This window comes from Strigops habroptila, chromosome 4 (genome assembly GCF_004027225.2).
Source record: "Strigops habroptila isolate Jane chromosome 4, bStrHab1.2.pri, whole genome shotgun sequence".
Taxonomy (NCBI): domain Eukaryota; kingdom Metazoa; phylum Chordata; class Aves; order Psittaciformes; family Psittacidae; genus Strigops; species Strigops habroptila.
The window spans coordinates 3,624,993-3,634,904 of record NC_046358.1 but is presented as its reverse complement, the minus strand read 5'-3'; positions in this window follow the sequence as shown (position 1 = coordinate 3,634,904).

The window sequence follows — 9,912 nt, the reverse complement described above, 5'->3', positions numbered from 1 at the left end:
TTCCACCAAGGTGTGTGGGTAATATACAGATTGGCATTGGGGTAGGAGTGGGGGAGAGATAGAGGGAGAGAGCAGGAATCAAAACAAATTATACACACCCAGTGCATGTCAATATTTTGGTCCCTCTCACTCTGCCCTGTAGTAGTTAAGCACACGCAGATCGCCTATATTTAGCAAAGGGTGTCTTTTTAAAGACTCAGAGGTGGAGATTGTTTCCATTAATAATGGTGGAGCACATTGGAGGAGGCAGACCTGGCGAGGAGCTGCCGAATGTTGCTTTAGTGACATATAGAGGCCTGAGAGATAAAGGACATGGCAGGAGCGGAGCAAATATTTTGAAATCAAGCAGTGATTACCCTGAAGTTTGTGGTTGTGTTGCTATTTTTACACAGGGGGGCTGTTTGCACTGGGAGATTATTCACAGTTCCCTGGTACGGAGACTCAGGCAGTGGGAGAAGAATCATATTATCAGGGGGTTCTTTTATGTTGTGGTTTTTCCTCTTTAATTGAGGGCAGAACATACGCTGCAGCAGGAAGATTCAGCTCAGAATGGCTGAAAGCAGGGATGGACACACAGAAAAGTAACATTCTAGGATGCAAATTCAGCCTGGCTTAGGAAGGGCAGTGTCTGCATTATAACAAAATCCTTTCTCCCTTCCTCTATCCATTCTGTCCTTCTCAAAATAACCTCTCCCAATCTCAGTATTCCTACAGGGATTTTAATGGTGAATTTTCATTTATGTTGAGGGAGGAGGTAAACAACCTAATAAGATCTGCACAATCACATGCTAGGAGCTATATGTGAGTATTAAGAGATTGTCCATGAAGCTTAATATGTGAAAAGAAGAGAAAATGAAGAAAAGAATAAAGACAAAAGGAAAAAAACCCCTCTACACTTACTTTATAGCTGGGTAAATGAAAGGTGGGTGATTCACCCAAGGCTACAGAGGGAGCCTGTGGCATTGCTGGGATGCAAAGCCAGCTTTTCCATCCTGGCACGACATCCTTCATGTGATTGAGAAGATGCTTCTACTTTTTTCTCCTACATGTTCCTGCTTAGCTCTTCCACAGGCTGGAGTCATCCCTAGCCCAAAGGTCTCTTGCCCTGGGTAGGTGAGGGCAGACGAGGCTCCTGGTGTAGGGGAGCCACACGAGGGGAAGGTGGGTGTGGGAAGCCCTGATGGGTGTCCTGGTAACACTGGGGAAATCCACTCCCAAAGGGACAGGACCTGTTCTCCATTCTCACCTCCTGGTCAGGGCTCAGCCCCACTCCCTGGCCACAGCAGATGGGGATGGTCATTTTCGTCTGTGGCCTCCTAGGAGGGAGCTAGCCTTCACCAGAAGGGCAATTCCTTAACTATCAGATCTGCACTTACAAATACATCCCCACCTCCTGGCAAAACCCATTCAGGTACCAAGTTTTCCCCACACTCATGTGCAGAGAGAACAGACACGGCCTGACAGCAGGAAAGAGCCGGGAGCAGATCCTCCTCAGGCTTCCGCGATGGTCTGACCTGGGTACATCTTGCTACCTTACCCAGCAGGACAGAGCAGGAGTAGCTGGGGAAACCATGGGGTGAGATTAACCAGTGAGTTGTAAATGCTTCTGAACTCTGAGTAAATGAAAGTTAGGTGGTGGAAGGTGCTGAAGAGTTTGGGAATGTGGGGGAGCTCCCAACTAGAGGCTTTCTTGCACAAAAATGCACCACATTATTAGGAAAGGACAAAGTCCTTCTGTTTCCTCAACTGGTCCTCACCAACAACAGGGTGAACCTCAAGATGTCAGCTCACTTGTGAGGATCTTTGTGGGGTTTTGGTTTTGTTATTTTTTATCTTGGAGTGCTCAGCCCACATAGTTGAGCTTTTCTCTCACAACTTTCTTACAAACAGATACAGTGAGAGGCAACAGAACCAAGCTGCATCCCTTCCCCAGAGCGGGAGGAGTGGATTGAGGTGGGCATTTTAAGCTAAGCCTACTACAGTAGTAGTACTTCCCTTTAAATATGTTTCCCTTTAAATATGCGTGTGGAGTTCAAATCTATCTTCAGCTGAACCTTTGAATGAAAACCAAGCCGACAGCCTCGTTCCACTGCCTGATGCACAGGCAGCACACCCCACACGCATGAGCCAGAGATTTGGGGGAGAAAGCAGCGGAGGGATTCCCATTAAGGAAACCCCACTCACTGTCTGCTCGGGTAAGGAGCGGGGGAGGGCTCCTCTCCTTCCCAGCACTACGAACATGAGATCGGTTGCCTCACAGTTGCATAATTCCCTCTCTCATTTGGGAATTCATGTGTTACTCCCATTTAGAGCCACTTAGAAGACACCTTATTCTGGGGGAAGTAAGGGCTGAGGAGTGTGGCTTGAGTGACATTGGCCTTGTGCTCCAACCATCCATCTGGTACCATCTCTCTTCCCTCTTCTAGGCTTTCCTCTCCAAGGGAAGTGGCTGCTTCACCTGGGGCTGGAGGTGGGGGTGAGTTAGCCTGTATGCTGTGCGAGCCCCCAGGGACTGGAGCCACAAGACAGGAGCTGAATGGATTTGACCTTTTAGCACAACACACACTGGTAAAGAACAGTGTAGAGTAGAAGACCAGCTATTTCTGGAAAACCAGTCTTGCCCTCACAACCTCCCTCTAGTCTGCTCCTTGGCAACAGAGGGTGGGATGAGATGGACCCTGGTCTCTGTTATGACAAAGTACCAACTTTTGTAGTTGTGGTATATCTGTGTCTACACAATCAGAGATTTGGAAGTACACTAATTTACTACAAGCTCTCTTCCCAAAGTGAAAATGGCTTTAAGCTGAAAGAAGGGAGATTTATATTAGGTATTAGGCAGAAGTTCTTCCCTGCGAGGGTGCTGAGGTGCTGGCACAGGGTGCCCAGAGAAGCTGTGGCTGCCCCATCCCTGGCAGTGTTCAAGGCCAGGTTGGACACAGGGGCTTGGAGCAACCTGCTCTAGTGGAAGGTGTCCCTGCCCGTGGCAGGGGGTTGGAACTGAATGGAAGATCCCTTCCAACACAACCCATTCTATGATTCTATGAAAAAGGCTCTTGGCTCCTCTTTACATTTTGGTTGTAAAGGTTCATCAAGCTGATGGTGGTGGAAACTTCTCTAAGGGGGTTGTCACAAAGCAGCAGAGCAGGGCACCTGTATTGCTTATCTAATCTATACTGCTAGCTGGAGCAAAGTCAACCGTACCAACGTCGTTCCTGACAGATGTCAAATCAGCCTTACTAAAGGCTTTGCCATTATACCATTTACCTCCATTATACCACTACCTCCATTTCACAGAGGACCTCTCCTTGCTGCAGAGAGTAAGTGCAATGATTCAGCATTGGCCACACTCATGTCAAGTGGAGAAACTGGATAGGCTGCCCAGGGCAGTGGTGGAATTACTGTCCCTGGAAGTGTTCACACACTGTGTAGGTGAGGCCCTCAGTGCCATGGGTTAGTGGTGGCCTTGGCAGTGATGGGGAAAGGTTGGACTTGGTGATCTTAAAGGTCTTTTCCAACCCAGTTCATTCTATGATTCTAAGTGTAGACTGAACCTGCACTGCAGAGCTGCAAGAGTTGTGAGCAATATAACTATGAGAGGAAGAGACCCAGGTACCTGCTGTTACTTCTTCTGAAAAGTCTCTTGGGATCATGAAAATCAAATGGAGGCATAAAGGCAAGGAAGAGAAATACAGCTATGGAAGACAGCTCTGATGAAGACTTGCTATAGGAGTCTGAGGTGTGGGGTGACTCTTACCGCAGCACCAGGACTAAGATGTCTATTTGCCTTGATGACAAAAAGCTTCTAGCTGACAACGCAGGCTGCTGCTATGCTCTCCTATATCTACAGGGACAGTGGCACTAGGCCAGCTGGGTGTTTTATTCATACTCTTATAAAGATAGGCTCAAGTGACTCATATGTCACTGGCCATACACCACACATTTAAAGTCATTGTCATGGACTTGATTTCTGGGGGTTAGGTTGTCGTTGTTTTCTTCTTTTCTTTCTTTTTAATATTAATTCCTTTCCCTCTGCTCTCCTCAATTTAATTATTGCTGTATAATCTGGGGATCTGTAAGGCTCTAGCATGAGGTCTCTGGCTATCAAGTTTCCATGTTCACAATTAGCAAATGGAGACAAGAGGAGCAACACTGGGAGAAAGAGGGTTTAACTTAAGATCCTTAAGAGGATCTGCGATGCTGTGGTCTCATCACTAGCAGGAGAGCTACGGATGAGGAAGGTTTTACGTTTCGAGCCCAAGTTTCGGGACACTTAAACTAATATGAACACAAGTCTTTGCTGGGCTTTCTAGAGGTAGATAAATGTTAAGCAATTAGGAGCACTAAAGGGATTTTAAGCTTTCCTCTGTAGTGTTCACAAAACACTGAACCACACTGCTGTCTGCTTGATCTTAGCTGAGAAGTTCTAATTTCTGGTCAAATGCCACTGAATCGAGGCTTTTGAGCAACACAAACCTGAAATTAGTGAGGGGTTTTGTTCACATTCTGATTGTCAGCTGCTGCTTTCTCCCTCTTTTCTCCACCATCTCATTCACAACACTCAGAGACCTCTCTCCAACTTGGCACTTGCTCCTAGACAGATCCTTGTGGAGGGCAAGGGCTTTAGGCACAGTCAAGAGGAAGACCAGATGCTCAGAAAAGTCAAGGATGTCACCTGTGGTGCTCCCCCCAACACTTCTACACTGCACTGACATGTGGAGAGCACAAACACATTAAACACCAGGCAAATGGATTAGCAAGATCAGCCAGACACTTGCTTTGAATTCAGTATGGGTCCACCATGCTTTCCATAGCATGTAACACCTGAATGTCTTATACCACATTGCTGCAACACTAGGCATCTTCAACCTAGTGTTATCTCATTTTAGGATGAACTCAAAGCATAGATCCAGAATGGCACCAGCCCAGAATTAAGAAATGTAGATGTGGTGTTTTGGGAAAAGATTTCAATGAAGTGATTGGATACAGCTTGTGAACATTTTCCTTTTCCTAGAACAGATGTACAGACATGAGGAACTCCCTGCCACAAATCCCTTCTTCCCAAGAAGCCTTTTCCCCCCTTTCTTTTGAGGGAGAATTTTCAGTTTCTTCTTTTTTGTGTTTTTTGTGCAGCAGAGTGAAAACTAGTAAGTATTTTACACTTGGCTTTCTCAAGGAAAACATCATACCCATGGTGACCTACCTGTGTTCAAGATCTCCCCTCTGCCACAGGAGTTTCACTGCTGTCTCAGATGCTATGGATCCTCTTGCTCAGGTCCTGTGCTGTACCATGATAACTGGTTATCAGGGAAAGAGAGAGCTGGTGGCTACACATCTCCCATGCAGATACCAGGCAGGCACTCCAAGAAGTGAGTAGTGTCCAGTCAGACCTGAAAGTAAAACAAGAGAGAATTCAAAATGTGCTGAATATGGTGGGAAGGACGAGCTCATTTAGGCAATGCTCTCCCTTCATTGTCATGGCAGTGGAAGAATGTTTCTCCACTGTTCCCAGTTTTTCTTGCTGCAGCCACAGCTGAGACTTGCTACAGGCTGTATCCTTGTGCAGGTGGTCCCGTGGTGAGACTTTGAATTGCCCACAGATGCAGGGAAAGGAAATGGAATAGGAGTACATGGTACATCAGGAAAAACACCAGACCTTCTCATTGTGCTTAAACATGGGACAGATGGAGTGACACAGTACCTGAAGCAAGTCATTTCCATGCAATTCTCTCCTTGGTGATGATGCTCCATTATAGAAATGAAGGACAAGGCAGGTAGCCAAAAGTGTGAATCTCCCAGTCCAGCTTTCTAAATGTCAGTCCCTAGAAAGGCAGGTGAGGGTCTGGAGGCTTGCAGGCTCTATGTCCCTCCACCCCAATGTGGTACCAAAGGTGACAAGAAGATGGAGGATGCTGTGGTGTGTTTGCTACTGCAGTGGTCTGGCACTGCAGGTTTGGGAAAAGGAAGAAACCTGAATGATTAAATTAAAACCTGAGAATCCCACCTTCTAATTTCTGTTCCAGGTACTGCCTGTGAGGTCCTTTACACAAGTCCCCCCCATGGCTCACTGCCCTTCTTTGTACAAGGGGGTTAATAAGACCAGCCATCTCCTAGATGGGGGTAACAGTGACTGAATGGAGCAGTGGCTGCAAAGGGCTTTAGGAACCTCAGTTAAGGGGTGAGGGTGGCAAAATATTAACTGGTTGGTAGTAGACATGCACTAACCTCCCTTCTGTATATTTACTACAGGAAAGCAAAGGGGAAAATGACTCCAAAAGCTTCTCCTTTTCGTTTTGCTTTAGACTTCTGCTGCCTATTTCTTGTGTCTGCCTCACAAGGGGAATTTGTTTGTATCTGTCATACAGGCAGAAAAATCCTGGACCAGGGTTGTGGGGTTTTTTGGGGTGGAGGCAGCTGCAGATAGGTACTAAGCCTGTACCTTTTAATCTCCCTATCTGGCTAGATTAAATACATTTATAGCACACAAAATGTGCTGCAAAGTAGAAACTAGGAGGCTGGCTTTGTTGGGCAGGAGAGAGTTAATCCCTATGGGGTGCTCATGTACGTCAGAGCAGGTTCCTGTCTGTGCAGTGCTCAGCTAGGATTGAGAGCTTTTGTTCCTTGTTGTTTTTCATGATTTCTTTGCATTTAATAGTGCTTGGATATTTTTTTTTTTTCCTTTAATACATTTTAAAGAGCATTCCTAGCTGGCAAATGGGGAGAGGGGGGGGCAGACTGGGAACCCTGTAGACTGCAGTCCCCTACATATCCTAAGATATTTAAGAACATCATAGACACAGGCAGGACAGGTCCCCACCATGGCCATAGCTCCTGTGCTTCACCCTGCAGGGGCAAAACCCCAGTTCATCTCCCACCACTTTCCAGGGGGCTGAGCAGGGACTAGTGAGTGGTGGTGGGACATGAGGTGGGGAAGCTTCCATCACCTCCCCAGCCCTGCCCTGCTGGGTCTCCAAACAGGCAGCTACTGCCTGTATCAGCAGGTCTGGTGGCAAACAGAGGAGAAGCCCCGATGTTTCACTCGCAAGTCCGGAGAGTGACACTTTGCTGGTTTTGACTGAATTTAAATCAGTTTTGGAAGCAAGTGGTGTCATTGTTCTCTGAGCAGGAATCCAGCACCAAAGGTTTGAAGCTGACAGAGCCTGAGGTGGCTTGTGGTCTGAATTACAGACATTTCAGGACAGACGCAGTGCTGGATAACGCCTCTGCCTTCTCCAGAGGAGGGAAGGTGAGCAGGGAACTCCCTGCAAAGAGGCTGGGGAGGGAGGCTGCTGTGGAAGCTGGAGGGCATGCAGAGGTGAGGGGCTGAGCTGGCGAAGGAGCTGAGAAGGGTCAACTTGAAAGAAAGAATCGTGCAAATCGTGCAATATATATAGATGTGACTAAGGTTTGGGCCAAAATAACAACCCACGGTGAAAGGCGAGGGAATTGCACAACGCAGCCCCAGGGCGGATCGGCGGGAGGCTGCACAGAGCAGCGGGTTCGGTGGGCTGCGAGGATGGGCTTAGGTCTCCCATAGCAGAATCTAGAGCTGAAGCGGGTGAATCCGGCAGCAACACGTTGCGGGCACCGCCTGCCCTGGAGGGGATCTCCGGTAACCCCGCACCCCTGGTCCCGCATCCCTGCCTTAAAGAGCTGCGGTTTCCCGGCCGTGTGGGCAGGGGGAAGGTCCCCCCCAGCTCTCCGCGCCCCTCGCCCGTCCCGTCCGATCCCTCCCGCTGCGCCGAGCAGAGGGGCCGCCGGGTTTTGCATCCCGAGTATCTCCTTCAGGAACCCCGGGTCTGAGGGAGCCGCTAATGCTGCTCATCCTGACACACGGGGAAGGGGGGAAAGGGGGCGTGCAGCCCCACGCAGGGTGGGACTCAGAACCCCCCAGCAAAGCTCGGGTTTACCGCAGCGGTGCCACGGGGTTTTCCGTCTCTAAAAGAGCCGACAACGCACCAGACCCCCAACATTCGAGGGGGCGAACCTGCGACGGGGTGTGCACCCCGCGGGCGGCCGCACCCCGGGCATGGAGAGAGCGGGGCCGCCCTCCCTTGCCGCCTGCTGCCGCCCTGCGAGGGCAGCCCCCTCCCGGCTCCGTTTTGGGCCGAGGGGACAAGGCGGGTGGCACCACCGGGCCCGTGGGGCCCATACTTTGGTGCGGATCGCGGTGACCGAGCCTGGCACCCACCCTGGGGGCTGCTGTCATTTCAGACTCTGTAAGCACCCACGGGCCAGAGTGCGGGAAAGCTCCCCGTCTGGGGGGGCTGGGCACGGCAGACGGACACACCGACGGCATCTGGGATCCCGCCGCAGCGGCAGCGCCCAGGCGCGCACCGCTCCCCGGCAGTGCCCCCCGGGGGTGGGGGTCCCGTTGCCCGGAGCCGGGCCCGGCAGTGGGGTCCCAACGGGGCGCCCGGTCCGGTCCAGGCAGTGTCGTGCCCGGCTGCCAGGCGCTGCCCCGCCCGGCCCCGCTCCCCCGGCTCCGCCGCCGCAAGCTGGGCTCCGGCTGCCACCTGCAGGCAGCGCGGGGGGAAAGCGCATCCCCGACCCTGCCCCGGGCTCCCCCCGCTGCCGGCACCGGGGCGGCGGGAGCAGCTTTTGGCTCTGCCGGAGGTGCCGGTTCCCCCCCGAACCCGCAGCCCCGGTTCTCACCCCATGGTCGGGGACAGAGCGGGGCGCCCGCGACAGACCCCCCCCCACAAGGTCCTGCCCAGAAGATGAGTTTACCCCAAAGCGGTACCCCAGCATATTGCCCCAGTGGCAAAACCGTCCGGGAGAGAAATACATGGAACAGACAGACAGAGGTGCCATGAGTCAGCGGTGAGGGGCTCAACGCGGTTCCCTCCCTGTGTGGGCAGGGAGGGGTTTTGTGGGTATCTGGGATGCTCCAGTGCTGCAGGGCAGAAACCTGTGCTCTCAGGAGGCACAGGCCCAAGGCTGGCACACAAAGACAGGCAGCAAGTGGGACCCCAAAGCCAATTCTGTCAGTGGAGACCGAGAGCGTGGTGCAGAGGAGGAGGCACTTGGGAAACATGGTGCTCCCAGACCCATACAGACCTGCGAGGCCCTCACACCACATGGATTCCCCAGGGAAGATACTGCAACAGTCTGTGGGATAGGACAGGTGTACTGGGATGGGACAATTCTTACCTGCTTCTGGTAGGACAGAACATCAATCCAAGTCCAAATATGTCCAGAGAGGAGGCAATAACAGTTTTGTCCTTAGACACGTCTTTGCTTCAGCTGCCCATTCATTAACTTAGAGGTACAGGGAATAAGGCAGTGGCAGTGCTGGGGCGGTTCAGTATCAGTAATGGCTCTTTTCCTGGCATGGAGGAAGGCAGAAACACGGTGAGGGAGGTGGGGTGATTGCCCCACAAACCACTGCTCACACCACTACCTGCTCCTCATCCCCTTCGGCTCCTGGGTGGGTGAGAGCAGCACAGCTGGAGGGGCTGCATAAGGAGCAGGCAGCGAGCCTGGCTCTCAGCCCCCAGGTGCTCTTCCCTCTTCTTCCTCCCACTCCTCCCACCTTCCTCCAGCTGCTGGTGCTGCTCTTTCCTCCCACACAGCAGCTCTAAGAGGCTGGAGGAGACTGTAAGGAACAGGGGAAGCACTTAGAGGCTGACAGCTGCCACTGCCTGGTTGCTTTCCAGAGCCCCATCTTCCTCCGACCTTCTCTGTCTCCTCCATTTGCTCAGAGCTGTGCCTGCAGAGGTGGTCGAGCTGTGTGATGTGGAAGTGAGGTGCAGAGAAATGTGGGTGCCTGTGGGAGCTAAAGCTGGTCACCACAGCCCTAAGAAACCATTTTGCTGCGATAAGGGAGGCTCCTAGGAGGATTAAAACAATAGAAGAACATAAACAAGAGTAAAACCCACTGGTATCCCACCCCAAACCAAGCTGTGCCAGCCA